Consider the following 11311-nt stretch of genomic DNA (forward strand, 5'->3'; position numbering starts at 1 on the left):
AAATTTTTGGAACTTTCTGAATTTAAATGTTTCATTCGAAACTTGAGTTCTGAATATTATAAAAAAATTCGATTCTGTATTAGTGAATTTTACAGTTGTGATTTGTTTACACAAATCTATCTTTAATCCTGATCAATCGGCTTGTAGAGGATGCGGTGTGGCATTTTGGGTTTACAAAGAAAAAGCATAATTGTTATAACTGCAGTCTTTTGTTTTGCAAGAAAGCTGCAAATGCGGCTATGGCACCTAACAAAAGTAAGCATTTTGGAGTCTGTGATCCATGCTTCAACCACCTAAAAATGATTTCATGCTTGAGTAGACTTCCAAAGTTTGAAAGCTGTAGTCCATTTAACAATATAGTGTGTAGCAAACAATGGATAATAGAGTATTTGAGAAATAATGGAGAAACTAGGGTTTTATTTTTTTTAATCAAAAAATGTGCACTGAATTTTTATTTATTTATTTTTAAAAAGATGTATGCAGAAAAAAAAAAAAACTTTGATTTAATATTAAGGGTGTATTTTGATGTCTATTATGATCATTTTATGTCAAGGTACATTTGTCTTTAAAATTATATTGCATTAAGTGTGTACATGAAAATAAATAGGTGTATGGAAATCGAATTACTTTGGTTTTCGTGATCTTATTTGTGGGGCATATCCGTCCAACTACATTACTTGTTATTAGAACTAAATTGATTTTACTTTCATTTTATTTTATTTTTTGATCAATAATTTTTTTTTATTGATGAATAAGAAGTACAAGCAATATAAAGAAAACATCAATAAAAGAGGACTGTTGTAAAAATAGCATCATTATCTTAAAAATATATCCTAATTAGGTTAGCACATACTCAACATATGATGAAACAGTTTTGTGTCAAAATAATGGAGAAGAGGTTACAATGTACACTCTTAAAAAGGGTATATGCCCTTCATAACTTTTTACATAAAAATTTACAAAATTTCATAATATAAATAATAAAATATCAGGCCATGTTCAGTTTATTTTCTGAAACTATTTTCAATTTTTTTTTTGAAAAATTAGAAATTAGTTTGACAAAAAAAAAAAATCAAATATATATTTTTGAATTTTAAAAAATTATTTTTACCCTCTCAAAAGATAAAATTATATAAAAATGATAAATATTTATATTTTTAATTTTTTTTACCAAATTAATTTTTAGTTTCTTATATTTTTTTAAAAATAAATTCTGAAAATCAAACTAAATGGAGCCCATAACTTTCTTATGACGTGCATTTTTTAGGAGTGCACGTTGTAAATTTCTCCCAATAATAGGTGTAACTTCTTCTTATAAATTATGATACAAAAATTATTTAAGTAAATTTAAAATAAAATAAAAAAAAAACTAGTTAAAATGCCGAGATTGACTCTATGTTCTCACGAAGAGATCAAAATCAGAACCACGCATGGTAAATTGGTAATTAAGGTCAATAGCTAGAATATAGACATGTCTATATCTACTCCAATATATCCATAAGATTCACTACATATATTGGATAAGACAATTGCAAGCATCCTTAATCTGTAGATGCTTCATGTTTATGTTAATCTTTGGAGATCTTGTATATATATATATATATATACACATATATGTTATTACTTTATATATAGGCTTATATAGATTATATGCTTTATATATAGACTTTATTTTGAAATGCATGCATGCATGGAGAATAAAGGGATATGATAGGGAATATATATTGACCAATTCTCATGCTTTTAATATATCTGCCACAGGTCAAGGAAGTGGATGTCCTATTATTGAGAATCAATTCTCATCCTTTTCATATTTATATATTTTTATATTTATATAGCACCTGGATCCTTCAGGTTTATGATTTAAATTGGAAGGTGTTATCTCAAATTGTAAAATTTATTAAAAGTCGTGTTTCGATAACCATTTATTTGTTAGATTTTTTATGTATATTATTCATATAAAAAATTAAGTTGATTCATTTATCATAACTTATTCAATTTATCACATTTATTTAAAAAATTATACGACAGTGCGTTTTTAAAACTAAACCATCTACTTTTTAGCAACAAATACGATAAATTAAATATGTTATGAATATTATATTAACTTAATTTTTTATGTGAACAATAAGAGTCTATTAAATGAATAATTCAGATTAGGCTGGTAGTCTCGCCAACCATGGCTCCCCGAATTACCCAACATGAAGCAAATTATTGTAACTTGCTTTTTATATATGTTGGGCAAAGTTAGGAGCCAAACAAAATAGAAGCAATAAAAATCTGAACCAAACATAGCCTACAAAAGTCCAGAGGCATGGATTGAAAGGATACTTTGCAAAACCACATTATTTGAATATTTAAGTTGCAGCATCCAGTTGTTGGACTTTGTCACAAATAAAATGAATCTCTTTTTAACCAAACCCACACAATGCATATATAAATATATACCAACATTCACTTCTTCGGTCTCGTTTGGGAACAGGCTTTTTTAATAACTTTTTGATTTTTTAGCTAAAATATGATGTAAAAAAAATTAGTATGTTTGGAATGACTTTTTGGTTTTTTACGAAAAGATGTGCAAAAAGTAGAGAGAAAAGAAAATTTTTGACTTTTTGATATAGGTTATTGACTTTTTTTAGTAACTTTTTAACATTTAGACTAAAAGGGACAGTTCTCAAACGAGGCCTTCGTAGCCAAAAAGAAGTTCATTAATATTAACAGTAAGGAAAAAAAAGTACAACTCAACCAGTAAAAAGAAACACTTCTAATACATCCAGATTCAAATAATTGTTTTGACAAGATGCCAACATAAAGCCTAACATTTAATTGAAAATCCCCTTGCAAAAACAGAGCATTTTTTTCGACTTCGTTTTTTCTTTTCTTTTTTTCCTTCAATTAAGTTGTACTGAATATAATCATACATCATAATAATAGACACAAACTTTTCTATGGACTTTAGACTAATTATTTTTAACAACATTTGATTTGAAAAGAGTGTTGGTAACTCTTCTCTAATAGTGCCGCAATATGTTTTTATCCTTTGAGCTTCAGGTGATGGTTGAATATGGTTTCATTTGTATGTCTAAAAAGTACAAGGAGTTTAAATATTATATGTATCAATAATAGAACAATAAGTCAACTAACAAAAAAAATTAAGAAAAGTAGATTAAATTCATATATATTTATATATATATTTTTTTTTATCAGAAAAAATGATACTCTGAGGTGTCATCACGGCATTCGTGAGCTCAGGCCCCGAGATAATCGTTTGCCGGCCTGATTTAACCCAATCCAAAAGAAGAGATCCACCACCCTCTAGCAGGGTCAAGGTTCGATCGCAGTATAGCACGATATCTCAGAAAAGAGTCACTGAAAAATCCAACATTTCGCTCCCCCAAGAGTCAAACTTGACTCATTGCTGTGGGAAGGCAATGCCTTTCACCATTGGGCCACCAACCCCAATAGTTTGATTAAATTCATTATTACCAGCACTACATTCATCCTAATCAATGGTTGGTAGCCCAGCATTTCGCTCTCTTTAGGAGTCGAACTTGACTCACTACTGTAGAAAGGCAATGTCTTCATCACTGGGCCACCAACCCCGGTGGTTTGATTAAATTCATTATTACCAGCACTACACACTACAAAAAAATTGATTTTTTGCGACGGTAAAATGCCGTCGCAAATACTCAAAATGCCGTCTCAAAAGGTTTTTTGCGACGGTAAGTGGCCTTTTGCGACGGCACGTGGGGGGTCGCAACAGAGGGGGTTGCAAAAGGGCTTTAGCGACGGTATAACGCCGTCGCCTTTGGTTTGCGACGGCAAAGAAGCCTTTTTGCGACGGAAAAATGTCGTCGCCATTAACGCGTGAAAATCTGACTTTTTTTGAGACGGCACTGTTTCGCCGTCGCTAAAAGGGGTATTTGCGACAGCACAAGTGCCGTCGCTAAAGGGTTATTTGAGATAGCACTTGTTGCTGTCGCTAAAGTTCTATTGGCGACAGCAAATTACACCGTCGCTAAAAGTCATCATTTTCAACCAAATACCTTATCTTTTGCGACAGCATTACTGCCGTCGCAAAAAACCCCTATTTGAGACGGTGAATAGGCTGCCGTCTCAAAAAAATAATAATAAAATAAAATAAAAAATAATTTATATATCATATTAGATAGATATATGTGCTTGTGTATATGGTATAATAATTTTCTTTTTTTTTTTTTTGCCTTTCTAATGATGAAATTCGGATTCCTGTCCCTATATATACATTATCAAAATACCTTAAAATTGATGAGAAATAATGGAATATTGAAGAACTTTGGCGACAAGAGAACTGCCCAAAAAAATATTTTTTGTTTGTCCACTTTTAAGCTACTGTAAATACTATTTGCGATGACAGAATAACCGATGCAAAAGAAAACAAAGATTTAGTCAGTGTGCATTTTCTGTAAAAGGAAGATTTACATAAATTTAAGTATATAGTTAGTAAAACAAAAGAAAGTACATTAATTAAATGAATGAATCTCAGGGTTCTGATTCTGAAGGAGGTTCTTTATTATAATTCCATTCATGCCCTTTCCATTCAGGCAATTGTTGGATTACAACCTGCAGAACAAAAACAACAATTATATTTAAAATAAAATAAAAATAATTATAATAATATCCGGTGAAATTTTGAAAATCTTTTTTGCTTAGAAAATAAATAAGATACACTTTAGACTAAAGTTTTAAAATCAAATAATTCATTAAAAATGGAAGACGATGGACTACAAACCAAGCCTCTCGAATATGGTTTTCCAACCGTAGTCTGACAAGCAAGCCTCCAATTTTTTGGATTCTGCAATTAGTTGTGTACAATTAGCACAAACATTAGACACGTTTTTTGCCGAACCAAGTAAACTAACACAAACATCACAGACTCGTAGAATTAAAGGTTTTTTTTTATTTTATATATTTTTAGTGGTATATTTAGATGACTGCAAATGATCTGTTAAATACCCTTTTAAGTTTTTCCTTCTCTTTGTCTGTTCGAGGGTTTAGTAGCTCCTTCCCCTCAACGACCTAACAAAGACAAAAAAAGAAAAAATCTTTAGAATATAAAAAATAAAAAACCATCACAACACAAGTGATGCATTGTCACATTTCTTAACCTTCCACGTGAGATTGCACCAACAATTATGAAGCTATACCCAAATGATGTCAGTGATAATAACATCATTTTTATAAGTAATAATGCTACATGCACAACTTTATAGAAACGTGCGCAGAAAAATCAATGTGTGTTTCAAATTCATCTTACTTGGCAACACATTTGCTTTTTTGTGTTATTTTTTTTTTAAGAATTATGATTAGGACTCTGCTTGGTTAGTAATAATAAATTCGAAATCAATAACTCACCTCTACAATGCATGTCCCACAAGTTCCTCCTCCCCCACAATTTAGCAGAGGTCTGGATTGAAAATTCAAAACACATAAACCATATTTCAGCTATTCATTAGCTCAAATACTGCACTTTCAGTGTATCACTTTGAATAAATTGACAAGAAAAATTGATATAATGAACTAAAAAGACAAAATGGACACGAGGCAAATTATAGGAACAGTGGGTATAATTAATCATTTTTTTTTTCACTTTCAAAACAAAACAATTGAGCCTTTCTTCACTTTCAAAACTTGTTAATGTAGTTGCAGAATGTGAAAAGAGAGAGGGGGGCCTTACTTACATATGGTCCATACAATTCAATATTAGAATCCAACATAATGTCCCTAAGTTTCTGCCCACCACAAGCTACTCGAAAGTGCACATCCGGTGTTCCATTAGGAAGCAACACAAACTTCAAAAAACACAAAACTCATTAGCAAACTTCCATTGCACACCTACATAGCACATAAATTAATAGTTCCTCAAAAAAAGAAATTACATGTAGATTCTAGAATTAAAAATGCAACATATGAACTTACACTGACAAATGCAAAATTGACAGCAGGTGGTTCCTCAGGTGGTTCCATGCCTCCACTAATTCCTGAGAGATAGATCCAACACATTTCAAATTCAACAACAATACATGCCTAGAAAAATTATTCGGAAAATTACTTAGAAAATGTGCGGAATACATCATTTTAGATGTAGTTCATGTTACACAAATTTAAATTTACATTATACTCCTTCACTTTTGGGATACCTTTCGAGGTAAAAATTATTGGGTTTTGATTCTTCTTGTTCTTCTTATGTCGATCTTTAAATTGAAAAACAATATTCAGCTTTGAACCAAAACAGTTGCATAATAGAATTATGGGTAATCTATTGAAATCCAGGCTGGTTTATTAGAGAGAACAAAAACAAATGAGAAGAATATACACACAAATACAATATATATATATTTATATATATTCATGATTATATATCCATGTGTTGGAATCTAATACCATGTTGAAAAATAATAATTTATTCTGTTTAGGATGCTAACAGAACATGATGGGTACTAAAAAATAATAAGAAAACTCAATATTATGTGTGAAAATAAGATAAATTAAGGGTTTATGGGGGTGTATGACTAGCCATTGCGAAAATTAATGAAAAAAATAGAGAACACATGCATGTACCATACATAGAAAGAAAGAGAAAGAAAGCAACTTTCACTTACTTTTCACAAGCACCCTTCCTAAACTTTTCAGCCTGACAAATTTTTGCACCTCTGTCATACCATGATTTGGTATAATTTGGATCTGACTTCCATTTCTTTTGATGTTTTAAACTCTAACAAGAAGAAAGATAACAAAAGTTTTCAATCTCCAGCCTTCACAAAACACTAAATGTAAATTTAATAATTCAAATTAAAAGGAAAAAAAAAAAAACACTAACAAAATTAATGTCCCCTATTTATTGTGTTTTCAACACTATAAATTGAATGAATCAAGATATGAACAGGATATATAAGATATTGAATGAATCAACACTATAGATATATATATATAGAGAGAGAGAGAGCAGTACCAGTATATATGTATATAGAAAGAACAAAGAGAGAGTGAAATTTCTACCTTGGCCCCTCCTAAGTATAATTTCTAATTCCACCCTTGATTCTGCCCTATGCGAAGGTATAGATGGAGTGTAGTAACTCTTCAATTCAATTCAGGTGCTCACAAGTTGTCATGACTTAAATTTTAAAATGTTAAGTGAAATCTAATTAACCTAAGCTTTAATTTTTTTATTATTAAAAACTCTAATTTTCATTCTTATTCATTTAATCCCATTACTAGAGTCAAATGTCAACTGAGGTAATATTTTATAACCTAATTCAATACTAAAAATTAAATGCATTAAGTAAAAATCAATTAAATCCATTTGATAAATATGAAAGATTATTAGTTCGACCGAATTATTAGTTCAACTTTCATTTTTCCAACTAAATATTGAATTATCTATTCTGTTAGATATAGAGTTCAATCCCATAAGTTATAAAATGCCACTGTCTAATCAATTAACTACACACTTCTAAATACAATAAAGATGTTCATGCATTAGCAGATTTGGCTAAAATGCTAACATAGGAACAACAACACTAATGGATAAAGAAATCTGCTCTTCAAAGCTAATTAAACTAAATCCTGGCAACACCAAAATATCATCGGAGTTTAGAAGACAAAGCAAGACATTGAAGCAAAAGGGCAACGAAACATCCTTGTCCAAAACCATATAACAACGTAAAGCAACATTGAAACGAACACTGAGAGAGAGCATATACATATTTAGCAAAAAAAAAAAGGGTATGGAAAGTGAAAAACAGAGCTAGATCTGACCTAATCGAGCAATGAAAAACCCTAATCTATAATCGGCCTCACAACAGGGCTGCTCTGACGCCGCTCGCCGTCGATCGCGAGAGAGAAAGAGACAGAGACGCTTACCTGTGTGGGAGTCGATCGGTGTAGAGATGCAAAACCAGAGAGAGAGTGTGAGACTGATGAGATGAGAGAGTAAGGGAGACAGATCAGATCAGATCAGAGAGATATATATCTGATATATATATATATATATAAAACAAAAAAAATCAACGATCGGGAGAGAGAGAGACAGAGATTGAGAGAGTTTACCTGTGAAGTAGATTGATCGGCTGTGCGATGATGATCGGTGCGATGAGATGAGAAAGAGAGTGATCGGTGCAGAAAGTTTCTACGTTGAATGATCGGCTGCCAGAAACGAGAGAGTGAGAAAGAGAGACAGTGAGATGGTGAGTGAGTGATGGTGAGACTGAGAGAGAGAGAGAGAGAGAGAGTGAGGGAGCCGATTATAGATTAGGGTTTTTTTCTTTGTTTTGTTTGTTATAGGTGAGTGAGATGGTGAGTGAGAGATGGACGGTTAGATTTGAAAGAGGGAAAAAAAAAATGAATTTTTTTCTTTTTGATTTTTTTATGAATTTTTTTCTTTTTGAATTTTTTTTTCCAATTTTCATTACAAATGAATATTTAAATAATAAAAGGATTTTTTTTCCGCAACGGAGGATGTCATTGCTAAAAAAAATTATTTTTTATTAAAATAATTTTTTTATAGTTAATGAATTTTTATTTTTATTTTTATTTTTTCATTTAGTAAGGTTAAAAATTTATTTGTTTCATATTTATTTTAATGAATATAAAATTATTATTATTTTTTTATTTGGTAGAAGTAGGGATAATATTTTCCATTAAAATAAAGTTAATTGTTTGTGGCCAATGAGAGAAAGAGATATAGAGAGAGAGAGACAGGGAGACTGTCATGACCCAAACCCGGCCCTATGGGTTTAGCACTGTAACTAGCCAGTAACCCGAGATTACCGAAGGCCTACAGAACAGTAGTACAGTAAAACAGAGTACAGGGCCTGGCGGAAGCCAAAACAATAAATAAATAATGTCCATTGAGCTGTGACAGTCTGTATGCCAAAAAGATTTTTTTATGCATTCATATAATCACAACAGTACAGGCTACACAAGCATTTACAGACATTCAGTACAGGGATCTAATCCCTTGTTAACAGTACAGTTCGGTGAATAACAGTCTATACAGTAATACAAAACAGTAACAGGGACCAGCGGGGGAAAAGACACCCCAAGCCATAGCATGGCGAACTCGGAACCTCGCAGTGAGGCACGATGGTTGGCTTGACAAAACTAGAATAACCCTGACGCCTCTAGCTTTGATCCGGTGCCTGTACACCTACATATATATATGAGCAGTGAGCTAAAGCCCAGTGAATAACATAAAGCGTAAAGGGGTTTAGAATGAATGTCCTTACAGTAATGAAAACAGTTCATTTCAATTAGTATTTCAGTTGCTCAGTACAGTAAACAGTCATATGTGGTACATCCATTAGCATATCAGTAACAGTAGGTCTTAAAAGACCGAACAGTAATGATGGCTATTAGTCAGTAAACAGTAGTGGCTCCACGAGGGAACCGACAGAGATCTCTGTAACAGTAACAGTAAATAGTAGGTGCTAAGGATGCCACAGTACAGTTCAGAAATAAAGGACATACATTCATTCAGTAATACCAGTTCAGTAAACAGTTCAGTTCAGTATTCAAAAGTAATCAGTTGAACATATCTTTACACAATTGTTACTCACAGAGTTCTGGGCTACAGTAGGCTAGAGCATCTCCTCGAAATGCCAACCCTATACAGTTAACAGATTGAACACACTCTAAGTTTCACAGCTGGGAAAGGTAATAATTAAATCCCTAAATTTGCCTCGGTGTGTTCTACATCTATATCCTCATTAAGATGTCTAAAACTAGGCCTAAGAATGCCTAGGATGACATGAGGATGCAAAGATGCACTTAGAAAATATTTTCGAAAAACAGAGTCCCGCTCGAGCGTAAGTCACTCCGTTCGAGCGGAAATGCAAACAAAGGTACCCGCTCGAGCGTATAATTACCCGCTCGAGCGTTCTGCAAAAACAGTCAAAAGTGCTGGATGGGTGGAATCTCCGCTCGATGAACGCTCGACGCCCGCTCGAGCTTGAGACACAAGACTCCGCTCGAGCGCCCAATCCTCCGCTCGAGCGGATAGTAAAACAGTGCAGAGATGCTGGATGCTCGAATTCCCCGCTCGAGCGCCACTTACCCCGCTCGAGCGGGAGTGCAAAATCTGGAAATCCCAGATTGCACCTCCAAGCTCAAACTCAAGTTTAAAAGCATCAAAACTGATCCTCTTGGGCTGAATTTCCAGAAAACACTTGTAAACACATGGAATAGCATGATTCAAAACTCAATTTGAGAAATCAAAGCCCAAGGGTGTTTAATTGAAACTCAATTTTAACCATTTTTCAAGAACAGCATTCAAACATGGCATGCATGAGTTCTAAACCAAATTAAAGCTCCAAAGCTTGATCAAATGAGCTCATTTCTTTTCAAAATCAGATGAAAACATGGTCTATAACAACAATATGAGCATGCATGTACTAATGTCCATGTAATCAACCTCAAAATATAACAATACTAACATGCATGCATGAATTATGCTCTATTTCAACATGCTAGAACTAATACAAGGCTCAACTTTCAATTTTGACATAAACCATGCAAGAATCAAGCTCAAATACATCAATAACGGTTGAATTCTCTTACCTAAGTCTTGTATTTGGGATAGGGAAGCTCAATTGTACAGAACTCCTTCAATTCTTCAAGATCTCAAGCTAAAACAACAAGAACAATTCTCTCTCTCTAACTCTCTTCTTTGGTCGGTTGAGGCAACACAAAGGCTGATGAAATGTTGTTTTAATCAAATGCATTAAGTGTAATAAGCCTCAAAAGGTTTAAGGTAGTGGGCCACTACAAGGCTAGTTTGGTAAATAAGTCCTACTTGGCCAATTAACTTATTTTAATCTAATTTAATCATACCGAATCACTTTTTCAATGAATATACCATAAAATTACATAAATTATGATGATCATAAAACATCAATCAATTCTCGATTCGGCCACCGATAAGGCCTTCAATTAGCAGTTTAAACACTAAAACACGAGCAGATCAAATAATCAATCAAACAGATAGATGCACAATTAAACAGATAGACTCAGTCAATTCAGTTCCAGTTTTCAGTCAGTCAGTTCAGTACTTTAATCAGTTCAATTATCAGTCATAATCAGTTCAGTTATCAGTCATAATCAGTTCAGTTTAACGGTAATCAATGTTTATCGGTAAGCAGTGATGAGGGTTATTACAGTCTCCCCTCCTTATAAAGAGTTTAGTCCTCTAAACTCGAGTTACCTTCAGTTTGGAAGAAAACAGGGTTCAGTGGGAACAGTTCAGGATATCTTTTAGCCATGTCCTCTTCCCTTT

At 32.8% G+C, this 11311-nt stretch overlaps 1 long non-coding RNA gene across 1 annotated transcript; it reads right to left on the minus strand.

The window, feature by feature from the left end:
- Positions 1-4759: 4759 nt before the first annotated feature.
- On the minus strand, positions 4760-6038 carry LOC114302462 (uncharacterized). Its single transcript, XR_014328976.1, has 4 exons — positions 5959-6038; positions 5395-5831; positions 4996-5058; positions 4760-4834 (listed from the first exon to the last, which is right to left on the minus strand). It is a non-coding gene; the product is annotated as an uncharacterized LOC114302462 (long non-coding RNA).
- Between the last annotated feature and the right edge of the window lie 5273 nt (positions 6039-11311).

This window comes from Camellia sinensis, chromosome 5, assembly GCF_055761805.1.
Source record: "Camellia sinensis isolate YWXY chromosome 5, ASM5576180v1, whole genome shotgun sequence".
In the NCBI taxonomy this organism is placed as follows: domain Eukaryota; kingdom Viridiplantae; phylum Streptophyta; class Magnoliopsida; order Ericales; family Theaceae; genus Camellia; species Camellia sinensis.